The 19,545-nt window shown below is 37.4% G+C and overlaps 2 long non-coding RNA genes across 2 annotated transcripts in view; one reads left to right on the forward strand and one right to left on the reverse strand.

The window, feature by feature from the left end:
- The window catches only part of LOC147583100 (uncharacterized), a 32,294-nt gene extending 27,540 nt beyond the window's left edge, over positions 1–4,754 (forward strand). Inside the window, exon 3 of the long non-coding RNA XR_015245456.1 lies at positions 4,636–4,754. This is a non-coding gene — a long non-coding RNA (uncharacterized LOC147583100). The remainder of the gene's footprint in view (positions 1–4,635) is intronic.
- Positions 1–19,545, reverse strand: part of LOC147583101 (uncharacterized) — a 31,202-nt gene that overhangs the window by 3,809 nt on the left and 7,848 nt on the right. The window contains exons 3-6 of the long non-coding RNA XR_015245455.1: positions 13,456–13,636; positions 12,060–12,193; positions 10,330–10,559; positions 1,134–1,252 (exon numbers count right to left, since the gene is read on the reverse strand). This is a non-coding gene — a long non-coding RNA (uncharacterized LOC147583101). The remainder of the gene's footprint in view (positions 1–1,133; positions 1,253–10,329; positions 10,560–12,059; positions 12,194–13,455; positions 13,637–19,545) is intronic.

The raw sequence follows: 19,545 nt of genomic DNA on the forward strand, positions 1-19,545 counted from the left end.
AGGAAGGAGCAGAGGTGTCAGAGAAAAGAACGTTAGCTTTGGGAAAGGTTCAAGGCCAAATTCCAGCTTCACCATTCTCTATCTGTGGGAATCTGAGTGTGTTTTTTAACTTCATGGAACTCGGCGCTCTGATAAAAAGGAATAAAAGAAAAAATATCAAAAGAATCATAATAATATCAAATATTTGTAAAACAGCATACAGTTCTGGGTACATAGTGAAGGTCCAATACATATGAATTTTGTCTTTTCTCTTATTATTCCTAATCTAGTTCTTCCTATATGAAACATAAAATTGTTCTGTTCCTTTTATTTGGTGACAACTTTCCAAATTATCTAAACCTAGCTTCCATGCTTCTCTTTGCACAATTTTCTTTTATAATCCAAATATCAGCCTATCTTTGAGCCATTCCTTATAGGGCATCTTCTTCCAACCCTTCACTATCCTATTTCTTTTGTATAAGTGCATTCTACTTTACAAAAATCCATATAGAATTAAGGTGCCTATAATTAAGGATGGTTCTGTAAAAAATGAGCTAAGTAAAATAATTTTCGAAGTGTTAATTTGTATTTCCACTCCCTACATCATCTCATCTTCTCACGCCCTTTGCTGGGCTTCGTAGCACCCTATCATTATCAGAAGTATCTTCTTCATTAGTTATCTAGTTAATTAGTTCAACAAGTATATGTGTGCTTATTATTTCTCTCTCTTAGTTGAATGTAAGTCGCATGATGGCAGAGGTCTAGTCTGCCTCCCTCACCCTTTTGTAACTGGCACTTAGTACAGCCTCTGGCACACTGGAGATGCTACTGGATATTTGAAAGTAATGAATTCAAAAGGACCATGAGAAATTATTTGAGGCAGAGATGATGATGACTGTATACATGGAATTGCTAACTCATAATTCTTGCATAAAAATTTAATTGCTTAGAATTTTATATTTGTCTTCTTAATAAGAATTCACATACGATAGGAAAAGGAGAACATGGAAATAAATGAACATATCTATCCTTGATTCCTTGATCAGGTCTTCCTTTTGTTTAGGCTACAAGGAGCTATTCTCTAACCATAGAGATTCTCTTCACCCGGAGACAGAGGAATTCCCTCTGCACCCCCAGCAGTAACCCTTACCCACCATTGAGAGAATTCTCCTCCAACTGCCAACTTTGGTTGACAGATATAAGGGAAATTCCTGTGCCCTTGCATGACACAGAAAAGCACAGTTGTGGCTACTTGTCCTTTGTGAAATGGAGACTGCAAAACAAAACAAAATAAAACCATTTGTAGAAAAGTACCTTATAATTCAAGGAGGTCACTGTTCAAGGTATTAAGGAGATAATTTAGTATACAACAAACAGTCTGTGAGATTTTAAAGTGTCAGTTAAAATAGTTTTGGTATTTGTTATTTTAAATGAGTGTCAAGTTTAAAATATTCCATCGACTTCAGTGAAAATGTCTAATTCAAATATCTTCAGTTGAATCTGGTATTAATTGATTCATTTGTTATATATAGAAATAAAAGTTCCCAATAAAATATTGGTCATACATCAAAACAATTTGTATCATCAGAAAAACCAAAAAGAAGTGGCTCTAAACTATTGATTAAGCATATATATTCTTGGGACGCCTGGGTGGCTCAGTCTGTTAAAGAGTCCAGCTTTGGTTCGGGTCATGATCTCTTGGTTCAAGAGTCTGAGCCCAGCATTGGGCTCTCTGCTGACAGCTCGGAACCTGGAGCCTACTCAGAACCTGGAGCCTCTGTTCCTTCCCTGCTCATGCTCTCTCTCTTTCTCAAAAATAAATGAAAAGCATTAAAAAAATTTTTTTAAAAAGTATATGTATTCTTTGAAGGAATCATCTGATGATACCATGTTTTCCACTTTTGCAAATTAAATGAGCTTGGTGACCCATTGGCTTAATGGACAAAGCAAATAAAAGGTGAAATTTTAATTTAAAAATATTAGATTAAAATTTTATATGCTAAGGAGTAGTCAATTCAGTGGTCAAACTGTCTCAGGGCTTTGGAGGAAATAGAGTTGAGAAACTTAGGCCATCTCAGGGCAGATGGGGGAAGGCACACTCCGTGTAGGTGGTATAGCCCTGCTTTATGTAAGTGTGCTGACATCATTTCACTAAGGAATATAGACTTGGTCGTGCCAGATCTTCTGATTTTAAAGATGAGCTGGAAGTCTGTATTTTTACTTTAACCTCTTAACTTAATGTATGCATAATACAAATTATAATATAATACATATATACATATGTATAGTATATATATATATACATACTCTTAGGCCAACATTCTAGGAATCTATTTTATTTTATTTTATTTTATTTTATTCTTTTATTTTATTTTTATTTTAGAGAGAGAGAGAGAAAACACAAGTAGGGGAGAGAGGCAGAGGGTGAGAGAGAGAATCTCAAGCAGACTGGAGGCTGACGCAGGGCTTGATCCCACAACTCTGGGATCATGACCTGAGTCAAAATCAAGAGTCAGACACTCAACCAACTGAGCCACCCACACACCCCCTATGAATATATTTGAAACAAAGACCCACTTGTGTGTACAGTGGTAATATGTATTAGAATGTCACTTTCTGATTTATAATAGAAAAATAAAAGTAAAGACACACTATATGTTTGTTGAGTAGGTAAGGAATTTGAAATGTGTTGCGTCCGAATGATGAAATGTTAGAAACAGCTGAAAAAAAATGTGGAAGATTCCCAAGGAAGATGTAAGACATAGTTATTAAAAATAATATTGGAACAATGGGTATAGTATAATTAAGAATACATGAAAATGGTATTTCTATTGTGAATGGGTATGTATGTTCAGTGATTGAAGGGGTACTAGGAGAAATGGGCAAAGTACAATTGGCTTTTCAGAAAATATTTCTATATGTATGTGTGTTAGTTCTCAGCAACAGGATTGAAAGGGCGTACAACAGAATTTTGACATATGTTGTCTTTCAAATGGGAACTCAGACTGGAGAAGTGAGAGGGACTTTGATCTTTTATACCTGCTGCTTAAATATTCTCCAATAAGGATATATTCATGAATTGTTGCATAAAGAAAGGAATAGTTAAGATGAAATGAAAATGAAGTCAGTAAAAAGAGGTTTTCATAGTGATGAACAATAATAATATGAAAAATAAGGCTTTACCTGTTGGTTAAAAACCTTAATTACTGGTATGAAAGCTATGCTATTAAATACAGAACTCTATCTTGAAATGATTTAAAATACATCCTCTCTTATCTGAATGTCTGGGTTCAAATCTAAGACAGTTCAGCTGTGTGAAATGGCCAACATTTGTGTATGTAATAAATTCCAACTGATAGCATCTTACAAATAATAATAGATAACGGAGGTAAGATGCTCAGTCTGGTTTCTGATACATTGAGTAAATTTTCTAAAAATATTAGCCATTATTCTTGGAAATGAAGTTTATGAAACAAAACCAAGAGGATTTGCTTTAGCCATCTCTGGATATGTTTTTAATGATATGTTTTCAATCAAAATCCATGTTATTTTTGTAGTGGGTCAACAACAGTGCACAGATATTTGGCTGTGTGAAAGTGATGTATTCAAGATGATGTTTTTGTGAAATTCTCCCTCTGCCTTTTAGCAGCTGTCTTAGTATCAGGCAGTTCTACACATTATAGGTATAATATAGTAGTATAGTATACGGTTTGCTTCTGGGACTACAGACTTTGCAACAGAACAAATTTCATCAGTTGCTTCCTGCATTTTTATACACATGCAATACATTATCTCTAATAACGTAGCTCTAGAGAGGGGTCAGTGGCCATTGAAACGAATGCTCGTTAACACCAGCATTCTTCACAGAACTAGAGCAAACAATCCTAAAATTTGTATAGAACCAGAAAAGACCCCGAAAAGCCAAAATTATGTTGAAAAAGAAAACTCATTATCAGTTTTTCTGTGTCAGCTTTATGTGGAAACAGACAACGTCCAAACTGAAGCCTAACAGTCTCTCTATCAGCTGGGCAACCCTAACAAACATGAGGCAGAAGTGTTCAAGGATGTATCTTGTGGGTACATTTCCATCACTCCTGGAAAAGCAGTTGCTGAAAGACATTCTGGCTGAAGAAAATCAGGAAACCAAATAGAAAGCTATTTTTGATTCAGAAAAGAGAAAAATACAAGTAATGACAGACAGTGAAAGGAGAGATGATAGAAGCAGGTGAAACAGAAGGGGCTTTAGAGTAGGTGTAGACTTCTTTTGTAGGACAGTAACTTAAAAGACTTAATATTCGAAATTTATTAAAATAAACATTGCTTTTGTTTATGCAAAAATTTCTTTCCATCTTAAAGTTCTAACCTTTGTAAAAGTCATTCTCACTGGCAGTAAAAATATCTGTTTATTGTCACTACCACTGATTAAAGAAAACATAGCTCTAGTATAATTAAAGGAAGTGTGTACATATTAACATTTCATTTCTCTTACTGCTGTTTCCCCAGCCATTATTTTAAAACCTATTTTTTTAAATGGTAAATGTGGATAGAGCCTTTTAATTAACTAATGTTTAAAAGTAGGAAATCATGAATCTTCCCCAGATATGCTAGATTCTGATCGGGAGAATATACCCTAATTGACCTGCTTTTCTTTTTCAGGATGTAGAAGAAATTTGAAATGCATGCCCCTGAAAAAGGCACAGATTTGAAATAGAACACCTGCTAAGCCCTTGTTTTCTTCTAATCAGTAGTTGCTGATTGAGAAAATTACGCACACACAATATGTACGTATTATGTGTTAAAAATATTCAAGATAATTTATTTTTACTTATCCATACTGAATTTAGTTACCATGTTTTTTAGTTGCTTGAAATATAGGCAAGTTTATTATCTTGAGGTATTTACATTTTTCTTTATTTTATATTCTACCAAAGCAAAAACTTATTTGGAAACATACTGTATAATTCCAATAAAAAACTTGTCATTCAATCCTATTGTTTATATTTGTTACAATTATCCACTTAATAACTGTAGTTTTATATAACTGCCTCAGTGTCTTGCAATCTCTTATCTTAATCATACTCAACATTCAACAAACCTTTGCTGAATGACAATCAGAAAGAACTATGGTACATTTAAACTGGTTTTATGCTATTCTGTTAATTTCATTTTTCATGTAATTTTTGTAATAGATACCTACTGCTAGAATATTTCCATCGGCAGAGAAAACTGAAATGACCCTGTGTTCTGCTAGTCCCTGTCTCCTTCCTACACAAGTAAACACTATTTATACAATCTAAATTAAGGACCCACATTTTCAAAAAATTCTGATCATGAAGAACGGCAGAATGAGTTCTTTTCAAGCCAGAAAATGAGATTGAGTAGTAGAGTCCAGGACCTCTAACTTTGAGCTCATCATCCCATCTGGGACAACCTGGTAAATTCCTTTAACTGCCAGGCTAGGGAATGAGGACGTCATATAACTTACTTACAAGTCCTAGGCCATGGAGAGCTTTATAAATTAAAATGAACACCTAGAATGACTGTTGGAAGCCAGAGCTATGCACAGAGCATCCGTATAATGTGCTCTGTGTGGTTGGCATTGCTAAACAGACAAGCTGTCACATTCTGTACTAGCTGAATATTCCAGGGCTTTTCCTCTGTCAACCAAGGTAGAGGACATGGCAGTAGTCAAACCTTGAGGTGACAAAAACCTAAAGTAGTGTGGTGAGCCCTGTATTATAGAGGGAAATTTACAAGTGTAGGTGGGGAGGAGCATCTCTTGCCACAGCACCTATATCATAATCCAAATGCATGCTTAGACTGAGAATATCACTATTAAAATAAAGGCACATTCTGTAATGACAGGAATTACATTCAGCAAAACTAGATCTTAAACACACACACACACACACACACACACACACACATGCACACACGTCTAGAATGGGCCATCTTACATATTTTAAAACAAAATAAAAAATGAGTATTTCTAATTCTGCAATCATTTAGTAGAAGAACACAACACCATATTTTGAAATCCAATGAATAATGTTACCATGAATTTAATAGGCTACATGAATGAATACATTTCAACTTATTAAAAAGGATCATAGTAAATTTTATTTATTTAGAAAAAAATTTAGTTTTTCCCGCTTTTTCTAAAAAAAGAACAAATAATTTGTTTTTAATTTTTATAAATTAGAAGCAAAGAAAGAATGATAGTTCTTAGATAGCCCGCCTTTGGTTTTAGGATAGTCTATGAATTGTGGCTATTTGGTGCCACCTAGTGTCAGAGGCCTTTTAAAATACATTTAAGTTACCTTTGCTTTTAGAAAATTTGTGATGAAAAATAATTTATAGATGGCTGGATTGTCACCTGAAAGATATAAAAATTAAAATAAAATTTATTTGGCACTTATAAACATTAACTAATATTGTCTCTTACTCTCAACCATAGAGAGGCTTTTGGTTTGACAAAAAAATGTTTTACGACTCTAAAATAGAGATCTGGAATTGAGAGTGTTTAACTCTATTGTACTTTTTATTTTTTGTCGGGCTGGTTTGTTGGTTTCTGAAGTCAAGTTTATATATCTAGGATTGGTATAAACTTAGAGATGATATTCCATCTTGAAATTAATTATCATTAATTATAACATTACCAACGTAATAAAAGATATAATCATATTTTGTGGGCAAAGCGAAACCTTATAGCATATAGAAGGTTTAAAGTTAACAGATAATTGTTTTCAGAATTAAGGAATGATGGAGATTTGAATTTGAGTAGTCACATCATCATAACATCCTGTACCTTTTTACAGAGAACCCATTCTACTCACAGCATCCAGAAGTAGATGCACAAGGCAAGTGGCCATCCCTGGGGTACAGTTGATTGGATATGAATGGAATGGAATGACCAGAATGGAAGTATTTTGATTCTCTCTTGTGATCATTCGGGATGGTGGCACTGTGGGGCTTATGAACAAAGGTAAGGGTTTAATGTGAAGATTCATGATAAGCCAAGGTTGATGCCAATACAATGCAACATTAAAACCATTTTCAAGTTATGGAATCTACACAGAAACAGAATAAGCCAGTTTTAGAGAAATCAGAATAGTAGAGACATATGCAGGGAAACCAAACATGAGAGACCCTATACGTTATAAGAGAAAAAAGGGATCTTAATTCTTGACTTACAGTTCCAGCCTTCCCATGCCCAAGCTTCTACCTTGCTTTTTTGCCCTTTCTTAATAATACCCTCAATAATACCTGATAATGCCTTCAAATAACTTCCTTTTACTTGACCTAGGAGTTTTTGATCCTTTCAACCAAATGATCCAACACTATAAAGTTATGTTTCAAATTTGGTGAAATAGGTTTCATCAGATGGGAATGACATCTTTTCTAAAATACCTGTGAATATCAGATACCACTAGGAAATTATACAATGTTTGACTGAAATTTTAATTTTTTACTGAACTTCTACACCTTTAATTGTGGCTTTGATAACATTTGATGACATGTACTTTTTCTCCTAGATTTTCCTTTCCCTTCCTCCCATTCTAACCTAACTTGCTGCCTCATAAGAGAGGTAGAGGGTGAGTATAAACACTGCTGTTGCTGACTTGGGTTCCCAGAAGCCCTGGACTGGACTGTTTGAATGGGGGTATGGGTTTAGGATTTTATAGCACAAGCCCCCGTCTTGGCAAAACTTGAAGTGTGAAAGACTTTATCTAGTCTAGAAAAACTGATATTGAAAGTGGAGAAGAGAGAGGCTTGTGGACCTCTCCTGAAGACAGAGGGGCAGTGAGGCCCTGCTTATTGAAAACAAATCTGGGGGAGGAGATGGGACAGGGTGATAAGACCCCAAGAAGGAAATAACTGTATAGTAATAGTATAGACAGAGGGGACCACACACAGCCATAAAATGTCTTCCTGCCTCCATAATACTTCAAAAGAAGCAGCAAAGGGCTCTGAGAGGTACAGGGCCACGTGGCCAGCCCTAAAGACCTGGACTGATGACTGTAGCCAGAGGACCCCTTCTTCCATCCTTGATCCTGTGTAAAAACCTAGAACTGGTCCACCACCCTGGAAGGATTCCAGGAAGGGCTGATGTTAAGTCTTCAAGATCTAAGCAGAAGGGGGCTAGGAGCTAGAAAATAAGTTTTTACGTAAAACAATAGTCTTGGACTCCTTGGTGCATGAATTGAGATCCCACATTATAATTCTAAAATATAAAGTGTTCCATTCTTGTTTCACATTAACCAATATTTAAGTTAATTTCACGAACTTGTTTGGAAAGACTTTATTCTCTGTATTTAAGGGTATCTCTAAACACTAGCTTCTTTAGCATCACCCAAGTGTTTATCAAATAAATATAGATTCCAAGACTGCACCCCAGGCATACCATTTCCCCATCGTAGGGGCTTAGGGGAAACCTTTTAAAAGAAGTGCCCCAGATTTTCTGAATTGTAACAAACCTGGGAACCAATGCTTAGCTGAGTGTAGCCTTTAAGAATCACTGCACAGTTAAACCAGTCTTTACTATTTAAACCTCTTTTGGTTAAATATGTTCATTTGGAGGACTTTTTATACAAGAGAAGAAAAATTGTTATTTTCACCAAATTAACTTTAAAATCACTGTGTAAATCATGTGTTCGTAATCTCAATTATTACAGGTAACAGTTATATGGCTACATGGACTTCTCTGACATACAACACTTTCTGAACTAGAGAAAAACTATTTGAAACACTTAAGCAGAGCAGGTGTAGATTTCTCCTTAGTTGTGAGTTTTCCCTTTCAACCTATCATTAACCTTGTCCCAAGCTTGAGATTTGAATGGCAGGAAAGATGGGGTGTTGGTTATCCATGGTTCTAGCACTTTCTACCACTTACCTTTCAGTATTGTGGGTAAGAATAAGACAACACAAATGATTTCAGGGGTACCACTGGCTCAAGCATATGTTTGGCACCAGAATATCAAAATATATACCTTAATTTTTTTATCATAAATTACTAAATTAAGATAAATTTTTACCCCTGGAGAGCACAAGTTAGGAAAAGAAGGAAAAAGAAAATAAGCTAGTACCCCCCACCCCCATTATTGGCTCATGGAATATAAACTAAAAGTACAGCATAAGAACATTTTAGGATCAACGTACAGGAGTGGATGGGTCCTGATATGAGTCATTTCCCTTGGCAGGGTGGGTGGTTACTGCTGGCAATGATCTCAGAGTAGACTGCTCACAGCCCAGGCACAATGCAAAGCTGACTTAATACAGAACATAGATAACAAATGGGGACAGAAAGCAGCCTTTCAAAGTTTTGCTCCTAACCACAGGGACTGGGTCTTCTCATGCTGTATTTGTAACATCTGTAAGGTACCCAATAAAAGTCTACTGAATGAAGTTGAATATGGGAGCTCCCAGGAGAGCTCACCTCCCTGTGCCTGAGGTGAGAAGAAAGTATCAGTAGTTCTGGGACTCTGCTCCTGCTTCCAATATTCATCCAACAACTTTTGCTTTCTTTTATGTGTCAGTTTAGTTCATGTTCATATCATTTTATTGAGAATCTAGTCATTATCTAGGCACTTGAGATACAAAGATGAAAAATCCAGTTTCTGTCCCCAAAACAAACATCACCAAAAGTCTCCAATATAACTTTATGCATACCATGCCGGAGTGATACACAAAGTACTTTGGATGCGTACAGAAGGGCCACTAAGCCAACTTGAGATTTTTGGGAAATTATTTGGAAATGATGGCAGAGAAGTGAGTTATGGAATTGATATGGAAAAGATAGGAGCTGGACCCATGTAAGGCATCTCTAGGACATAGGTCTATGCAGGGCACAGGGTGGAAATCTGACCCTGTGCAATCTAGGTGAGGAACACTCAAGCTAGTGCAGGTGACAAATGATGAGGGCTCAAGTCACCAGTAATAAAAATGGGAAGGTGGATCTCAGAAAAATTTAGAAGGCAAAACTGGTAGACCTTAGTAGTTGGCTGGATATTGGGAGGAGAGTGGGGATATCTCAGGATGTCTTATGATTCTGCCTTACAGAGATGGGAAATACTTGAGGACAAGAGAGAGATTTAAGGCCCAGACAAGAAGGCATATTAGATGAACCGCATGCAAGGTGCCTAAGGGCTACAAAAGCAAGGAACTGGATACAAAGGTCTAAAGTTCCAAATAGATGTCAGGGCTTCAGGTACACATTTGGAGATTTTAAGTAAAAAAAAATCATGAGAGAGGAGGAGTTCATTCAAAGAAATTCAGAATGAGAAGAGCAGTGGGCAAAGGGGCAACATCTCAGTTTTCAGGAAAGTAGCTATAGGGTGAGAGGTCACGTACCTGCCTGCAAGGGTAATGAGATTCTCTTGGTCAGTGTTGGAGGTGGTTTCGGTCTGTACTTGCTCACTGTCTGCCTGCTTCTCTTGAACTCATTGGCGCCCCAGGCACCCTCGAGCTGCCAGGACGTGGTCTGGACCACCTAGGCTGAGTCTCAGCTTTATTTGTGCGACCATTGGTTTCAGTCTCTTGACTTCCTAGATGTGGGCAGAATTGCAGGAGCCCGGGCTTCCCTGAAAAACACAGGGAAAGACACATGGTGAAATACAGTGTTTTGTAAACTTTTTCTTTTTAATCAGTGGGATCACTGATTCAAATGAACTCTGATAGATGAGAGATACCCCAGGGCTGTTGTAATTAAAGCCAAGTGTTTGTCCCAGAACAATGCTTTCTCAGATCTGCCCTCTGGTCCCTGAAGCAGCCCCTTAGGCATCTCCTCAGAACCGTTGTAAGGTAAACAGCAAGCCCTTTCTGGAAACATGGGTTTAAACCCTGATTCTGTGGCTCAAAGGTTATTTGTCTTTGGACTGATTGCTCAGTTTTTGTGATTCTTATATTCCTCAGCTATAAAATATGATTACTTCGTGGGCTTGTTAGCATCAGATGAGATAATGTGTCAATGCAAAGCTCAAAGGTCAAAGTAGTCTCAATAAATGTTACTTTTCTTCCTTGCACCATGTCTAGGCCCCAGTGGACAATTTATGGAATCAAAATAAAATCATTGAGTCTTAGAATGGAAAAGGGTTGAGAGTTTTCTAGTCCAACCTCCCCAGGGAGCTCCTGACAAAATGTCCACATCAGATGGTCCTTTAGTAACTGCCTGGAAAGTGCACAGACAGTGGGAGATTTGTGCGTACGTGCGATAGATTCTGTTTTACTGATGTATGCCTCAGACTGAGTCCAATATTTGACCCATTATTCTAAATTTTATTTTTCAGAACAATACATGCAGTCATTCAAGTTTTAAAGCCAGATTATCAAACATTGTATAAGTTGTGATCCTGTTTTGGTTAAAAGTTATATAAACATACATATGTATGAATATGTTTACAGACCATCTGTAGGATTTATATAAAAATTTAATAGTGGCTGTATATTGTATTACAGAAACAGTTTTTCTTGATAAGAAATTCTATATTAGGTGCGCCTGGGTGGCTCAGTCAGTTAAGCGTCTGACTGTGGCTTAGGTCATGATCTCACAGTCTATGAGTTTGAGCCCTGTGTTGGGCTCTCTACTGACAGCTCAGAGCCTGGAGCCTGCTTCGGATTCTGTGTCTCCCCTTTTCTCTGCTCCTCCCCTGCTCCCTTTCTGTCTCTCTTTCTCTCAAAAAGAAATAAACATTAAAAAATAATTTTTAAAAATCTGTATTAAATGCTTTTTCCCCTCTCAATTAGCATGTGCTTTCAAAGATATGATTTTTTTTACCTTTTTTTTTACCTCTGGTCTTGAGCCTCTTAACTATGCTTAAGGACAGATAGAGGAGATGCTATCTCCATTCTTCACCAGCATGTGAGTGTGTGCACATATACACACCCACACACGCGCGCGCGCGCACACACACACACACACACACACTCCTGGAATCAGAGGGATGGAATGATTTTCTGGGAGTGATTTTCTAAGGTTTATTGGGAATGGTGGAATAAGAATTAACCTCAGATTTTCCCTTTTTCTTCCCACTGCACCTTTTATGTTTGTTTTTGTCTCTTTTTAGTCTAAATGTTCCACTTACCTCAGCTCTGTCACTTTTGACATAAACCTCAGACTTCCTATCATTCAAGTCATTCTTTTCTGAATGCATTCTTGACTGTTAAAATCCTAATTAACATGAGGTGTATAGGAGTGTGTGTACTATTCAGGTGTAATCTGAAAAACACATAAAGGAATGTATTACCTTCCTTGATTAGGACATTATTAAACCAAGATATAACACTTTTATTAAATATGTATGCATTTCAGCTAATTTTAAAATAATATTTTTTTTTTTTTTCAACGTTTATTTATTTTTGGGACAGAGAGAGACAGAGCGTGAAGGGGGGAGGGGCAGAGAGAGAGGGAGACACAGAATCGGAAACAGGCTCCAGGCTCTGAGCCATCAGCCCAGAGCCTGACGCGGGGCTCGAACTCACGGGCTGCGAGATCGTGACCTGGCTGAAGTCGGACGCTTAACCGACTGCGCCACCCAGGCGCCCCTAAAATAATATTTTATATTTCCATTATAAGTATAATATATGTTCACTATGGGACATTTCATAAGTAGAGAGAAAGAATTTTAAAAAGTCACTCCTATAACACCCATAGTTTCTCTAAGCAAAAATAAGTTCTCTAAATATTTTATGTCTCATCCTACCAGAAAGAAAACTCTTTGGGGGCAGGATTTTTATTTCTTGTGTTCAGCACTCATTTTGTGCCTAGATTAGTACCTGGACTATATTAATGGGCATGTATTCAAACTTTGTTGAAGCAGGGAATAAAATATTTATGTATATACATTTATATTTTTGAGTACATAATAGAATCAGTAAAAGTTTGTATCTTCATTTTTTTAGTTCATATTAGGTTGTTGAAAGCATTTGAATTTTTTGAAAATGTTTATTTATTTATTTTGAGAGAAAGAGACAACAAGCAGGGGAGGGGCAGAGAGAGAGGGAGAGAGAACCCCAAGCAGGCTCCTCTCTGTCAGTGCAGAGCCCATCACAGAGTCAGATTCAGAGCCCGAGGCAGGGATCCGTCTCATGAACTGTGAAATCATGACCTGAGCTGAAAGCAAGAGTCCGATGCTTAACTGACTGGGCCGGCCATGTGCCCCGCATTTCTGTGTTATAATAAATTCTTCCTAACTACCATCATGATTGCATAATGCTCTGTGGAGTGTATATGCTGACTTTTGAGAGGCCACTTAAGTGCTTTTCATGTTTTGTTGCAATGACCAATAATGCTGTTGCAAACATCTCTTTGTACGTGTTTTTGTAATTTTTGAGAAATATCTTGCGTAGGCCTTTCCAAAGTGAAATTCTTGATTCGAAGATGTGAAGGGTTCAAAATAAACACTCTTCTCCCCTTCTCTCTCTGTTATTTAGAATTTGAGTACATGTTGAATTGTGGTCAACCACTGTCATTGAACTTACAATTTTTTTTCACTTCAAAATCTCCATAGACACCAATTCATGCATTTTAGGTGTGTTTTCAGGCAGGTATGAATCCACGTGACTGCAAAGTCCGTGGCTACCTTTCTTCGCACTGCCCGGTGCCAACCACTTATTTCTTCCTGGTCAGTTGAGTGGTGGGCACACTTGTTGCCTCCACCTTCTGAGAGATGAAATTGTCAGCAAGACAAGTCAAGACTCTGTCTGATGCTCAGCTTTTTAGTATAATGAGATTTCTAGCAGATGTCTTTATAGTGGAAGTGCCCCCATTACTGTTATATCTTTTCTCTGTGACAGATTTTTAATCTGTGTTAGGAAAAGTGATGTCCATATCTTTTATCAGACTGGGCAGTCTTAATTTTCTCTTTTTTCAGATGGTTTCATCTTTCCCTGCCCATAGATATCCGTATAGAAGCTATCTTGTTAAAAACAAACACACAAACAAACATAAACATTTTCTATAAAAACAAGGACATAATGCCTGTTTAGGCCTAATTTTACAGGTTGTGCACATCAACTGTAGAAAGCCTAGAAAATGATACAAAGTATAAAGAAGAAAGTGCGAAAAAACCCATAATCCCGCAATTTTATAGGATAGTACTTGCTAATATTTTGCCATATTTCTTCTAGATTTGCTTCTGTGTATGAGTACGTGTGTGTTAGATGTAACTGGAAGAGGACTATAAATTTAACTCTTATCCTGAGATTATATTTAACATATTATAAGCATTTCTTTTTTCTTTTTTTTAAAGTTTATTTATTTGTTTTTGAGACAGACAGAGAGTGGGAGCAGAGTAGAGGGCAGAGAGAGGGGGAGAGAGAGAGAATCCCAAGCAGGCTCTGCACTGACAGTGCAGAGCCCAACTCTGGGCTAGAATTCACTGTGAGATCATGACCTGAGCCAAAATCAAGGGTCAGATGCTTAACTAACCAAGCCACCCACACACCCCAGCATTTTCTTTTGGCTTTAAAAACTTAAAAAAAAAAAAGTTAGCTTAATGATTATGTAAGTGTTATCTTGGAAGCAGGCTATAGCTAATTTAATCATGTTCCTGTATTTTTCATGTTTCCATTTGTCTCTGATAAAGATAACACCTCCATGAGCATCCTAGTAAATAAATATTCACATATACACTTGTGGTGACATCCCCCAGAGAGATTCCTCCATGTGGGTTTGCCTGGAGAATGTGCCATGATCGCTTCAGGCTGTGTTCAGTGGATCCTGTGTTCCTACCCCTTTGCCAACACTCAGCTTTTGTAATCTTTGCTCATTTTATAGGTGAGATCGAAGGCGTACCGTTTTAATAGTCACTACACTCTTTGTGAGGATGAATTCTCTCATCTTTTGGCCCATTTTTCTTCTTTCTTAACTTGAGATTCATTATCTTTACTGTGCTTGTTCTCCCCATGTAGGAACTTGCTATATCCTTCCGTTATTTATAGCTTTTTTGAATAAATTGATAGTTTTTAAGTTGATCTTTATCTTATCCCATTAATTCATGCCTGGTGTAAAAAGTCCAATTGTATTATAAGGTTGATCACCAAAAGCAGCAGTCCTCAGCTCACTCATACCCAGAGTCAATTCCCCTTTATCAGAGGCATCCATGTTCACATCTCATAGCTCTGTCATCTGTTTTCTTCCATTTTTCTGAATAATATGCTAAAACAGCTATTTAAAATATTTAAAATTCAGACATTATTGACTTGCCATTATGAGGTTAGCTATCTTCTACACTCCCCACCAATGCATATTTGTTCTCCATCCCACCTCTCAAATATAGTTATACCACGGTTTGGGCTAGAATCAGTACATGTTTTCACTAGTATGGCTATATACATATTGCTCATAGTTATGTTCTTGTACAAGTTACATTTTCCTGTTTGTTTGATTTTTGCTTGTTTAGGTTCACGTTGTGCATCAGTAACTTGTTCTCAAATCATCTGGAGCTACCAAACTCTTGTCTATATGATCAAACACACCCGATAATTGTTTATCTCCGTTCTCTTGGTGGCGTCCTTTGAGGGACCTCCTGGTCTCATGCTCCAATCAGAAGTATTCATTCTCTCGTCCTGCTACATGTCTGTCACCCAGAGGACCTTTTGTCCCTCTCTTGCCTGGAATTCCATCTTTCTTTCTTGATTTACCTCCTTCAGCAGTTTCCAAGAGGCCAGTGTATAGGATATGAATTTTTTGTGATCATCTATACTGTTGAATTCACTCTTATATTTGAGAATTGTTTTTTTTTTTAAGTTTATTTATTTCTGAAAGAGAGAGAAAGAAAAAGAGAGAGAGAGAGAGAGACAAAGTATGAGCAGGGGAGGGGCAGAGAGAGGGAGATACAGAATATGAAGCAGGCTCCAGGCACAGAGCCCTATGCGAGGCTTGAACTCACAAACCGTAAGGTCATTGCCTGAGATGAAGTCTGTTGCTTAACTGACTGAGACATCCAGGTGCCCCAAGAATTGTTTGTTGTTCTTTTTCTTTAATTTTTTTAATGTTTATTATTTGAGAGAGAGAGACAGAGAGCAAGCAAGGAAGGGGCAGAGAGAGAGGGAGACACGGAATCGGAAACAGGCTCCAGGCTCTGAGCTGCCTGCACAGAGCCTGACGCAGGGCTCAAACCCACAGACCGTGAGATCATGACTTGAGCCGAAGTCGGCAGCCCAACCGACTGAGCCACCCAGGAGCCCCGTTTGTTTTTTTAATATAACGCTCTATTGGAAATCATATACCCTCAGAATTGAAAAAAAAAAAAAAAAAAAAGGCCCCATTGTGATCCAGGATTGCTACTGAGAAGTCTGTCATGTTTCTATTCCTATTTTTTTATATTCGACCTGTATTTTTCCTCTGCAGGTAAGTTCTAAAATCTATACTTTACTCCCAGTGTTCTGATATTTCATCCTTTATTTTTGGTATGGTAAATCAGCCACTCCTTCAATGGTTCCTGGAATTCTGTGTCTTTAACAACTCCAGAAAGTAAATGTCCTATGTTCTTCCAGGTGGGAAGGACCAGTCATCTCCCCAAGGACCACTTGGTGGTGGTTGTGGGGGCAGGTGGGGGGGGGGATGTTGATTTCTTCTGAATTTTATTCATTTGTTTGTTGATTCTTTCACTTATTTGTTCAGTCATTCATTTTTGCGTTCAACAAACACATAAGTATTGGCAATGTGGCAAGCAGAACCTGGCAATGGAGATACAGAGACACATGTTTTCTGCACTTGTGGAGTTTATAGTCAGTCTGGTTCCTTTTACTTTTAAAAAAAATGTTTATTTATTTTGAGAGAAAGGGGAGAGGGAGGGGCAGAGAGAGAGGGAGAGAGAGAATCCCAAACAGGCTCTGTGCTGAGCCCTGACGTGGGGCTTGATCTCATGATCCATAAAATCATGACCTGAGCCAAAATCAAGAGATGGACACTTCAATGACTGAGCCACCCAGGCTCTGCTCCTTTTATTAGCATTCTGATTATGTTTTTCTGTGCTATTACTCAACGATTGCATCCTAATATATGCCTACGTTTTGATATTAGTTTTAACTTTACTCCAACCACTTGGTGCATCTTACTTTTTTCCATAACCTGATTTAACATTTATCGGTAGCACACTGTGCACATTCAGTGCTTGGGATCAGGGATACACAGGGGAGCGAGGATGAAATCTCTGCCTATATATTGCTCTTTGGTTCTCTGTGTTTGCCTCTCCTGTGCGTCAGAGGCTGAGAGAACTCTGCAAGAGATTTCCTTTCCTCCAGGGCCGCTGAAAGTGAGCAAAGAGCAAATCTCTTCTTCTCTTAGATTCATAATCTTTGATGGGATTTTATTAACTCAGCCCTCTCCGATCCCAGGATTCCACCTGAGGGGGTCCTTTATTCCTCATCCTTCCCTGACCAGGTGCGTATGGAGTGTGTTAGTGGTGCTCAGAAGGTGGGAAGAAGGATGGATGCCACCATAAACATAAAAATCTCCTTAGTGCTGAGGCAACTTAAGAAGGCAGACATTTGATAACTTAGCTCTCTATTCTCCCTTGAGATAACACAGGTCAGGTTCAACCATGACCATGGGCAGTGTCCCAGGGCAAAAGTCATTGTCAATATCATTAATCAATGACATTCCATTGTTCTCTTTCAATCACTCTCTCCATTTTGTGGCAGTAGAATTGAAACATGTTTGTCAATTACTTTACCAGCTCTGACCTTTGCAATTAAAACAGCACTACAAAACTTTCTCTGATTCTTGCATTTTCATTCTTTCTTACATGCATAGAAGTTTTGGGGATTCTTGAATTCTTCTTGCCTACCAAAATTTAGAATGTTTTCTCAGAGAATTCTTTTGCATATGTGTTTCAAAGGCCATCTGAGTTAGGATGATCTCATACCACAATTTGTGATCATCTCCAAACCAAAGACCTGAGACAGAATATATTCATTCTCATCACAGTTCATACAATACACATTTAAAATAATTTATTTATATCTGCCAACATTTTTGTTTCTTGTAGAGTGTTTATTTTTTATAGGGTTAACAGTTCAGAAAATTTTTAATTTCACCCTCTTATGTAAATGAATTACATAATTGATTAAATCATATTCAGCATCAACACTCATATTTTCAACTATTTTCAACTTTAGTCTTTTAAAATCCCTTCTTTCATCATGGATCTACAATGGGTTCATCAAAAAATAACAAAAATGCCAAAGAGAACACAAGTAAATTCCAGTTCACAGTTGTGAGTGCTGATACATACTTTGCATATTAAACCAGTGCCAACATTTTTTAAATTCCTTTCTTTTCTTTTCTTTTCTTTTCTTTTCTTTTCTTTTCTTAGAGATAGAGAGAGAGCACAAGCAGGGGAGAGAGAGAGAGAGAGAAAGGGAGAGAGAGAATTCCAAGCAGGCTCCATGCTGCCAGCACAGAGCCTGGCATGGGGCTCAAACTCACAAACCAGGAGATCTTGACCTGAGCCAGAATCAAGAGTCAGATACTTAACCAACTGAGCCACCCAGGTGTCCCAAGCCATTGCCAACTTTTGATAGTAAAATCTCCATAGAGATTTTGTGTGTGTGTGTGTGTGTGTGTGTGTCATTTTTTTTATTTTTGAAAGACCACACCTGTGTGAGCAGGGGTAGGGACAGGAGAGGGGGCAGAGGAACCAAAGTAGGCTTCGCACCGACAGCACAAAGCCCAATGTGGGGCTTGAACTAAAGAGCCAGAGGAGACGCTCAACCATCTGAGCCACCCAGTGCCCTATAGTGTGTCTTTCTTGACAGGACTGGGGATCACTTACGGGAGCTTTAAAAAAAAAAAAAATCTACACCCAATGTGAGACTTTATCTCAGGATGAGTTCAAGTCACAAACTCCATAGAGTTTGTAAGTTTGTAAACAAGGAGATGCTTTTTGCAACCTTGAATTTAGTTTAAGACATGTTTTTAAAAATGGACTTTATGTACCAGTTAAAGAATTTTATATAATGTGAACTAGAATTAGGAGAGTTGAGACAATTTCAATAAAAATTCTTTACAAAGTTAAATACGACTGCTTATTTTTACTTAATCTTTTTAAAGTACCTAATTATACAATATGATAGTAATGATTCTATATGCCATAAAGTGTTAAACATCTAAAATGTTAGCATATATGTCATGATAAAACACCCTTTGAAGAGTGCAAACACAGAGAAATTACTTTTATTTTGTTTTTGCATTCCCTACAACTTCAGCCAGTTAATCTTATCCATTGCTTTAGGCAGTAGTGTTTGCCCAGAGATTCTCAAACATCAATGCTATCATTGCAACTGAACATGGTCTTATGACTACATTTGGAATCTATTTTTAAACAGTAACGTCTGTTACAGTCCTTCTTTGTAGCTCAATACATTGTCCCCACAATTAATCCATTTTCACTTTGCTGAGAAATTCCTAGATACTTAATTACTGCTTCTTTGTTGCATTTACTATTTACTCATTTACTCCAGTCATTTTAAAGAAGAAAATGTTCTCCAACGAATGAGACCTAAATGTATATTCACTATTTTGTTTCACAGACCCAATTATTATTTCACACTTCCTTCTTTGCT

The sequence above is a fragment of the Puma concolor genome, chromosome A2 (genome assembly GCF_028749965.1).
Source record: "Puma concolor isolate L17-30 chromosome A2, mPumCon1.1.hap2, whole genome shotgun sequence".
Classification (NCBI taxonomy): Eukaryota; Metazoa; Chordata; class Mammalia; order Carnivora; family Felidae; genus Puma; species Puma concolor.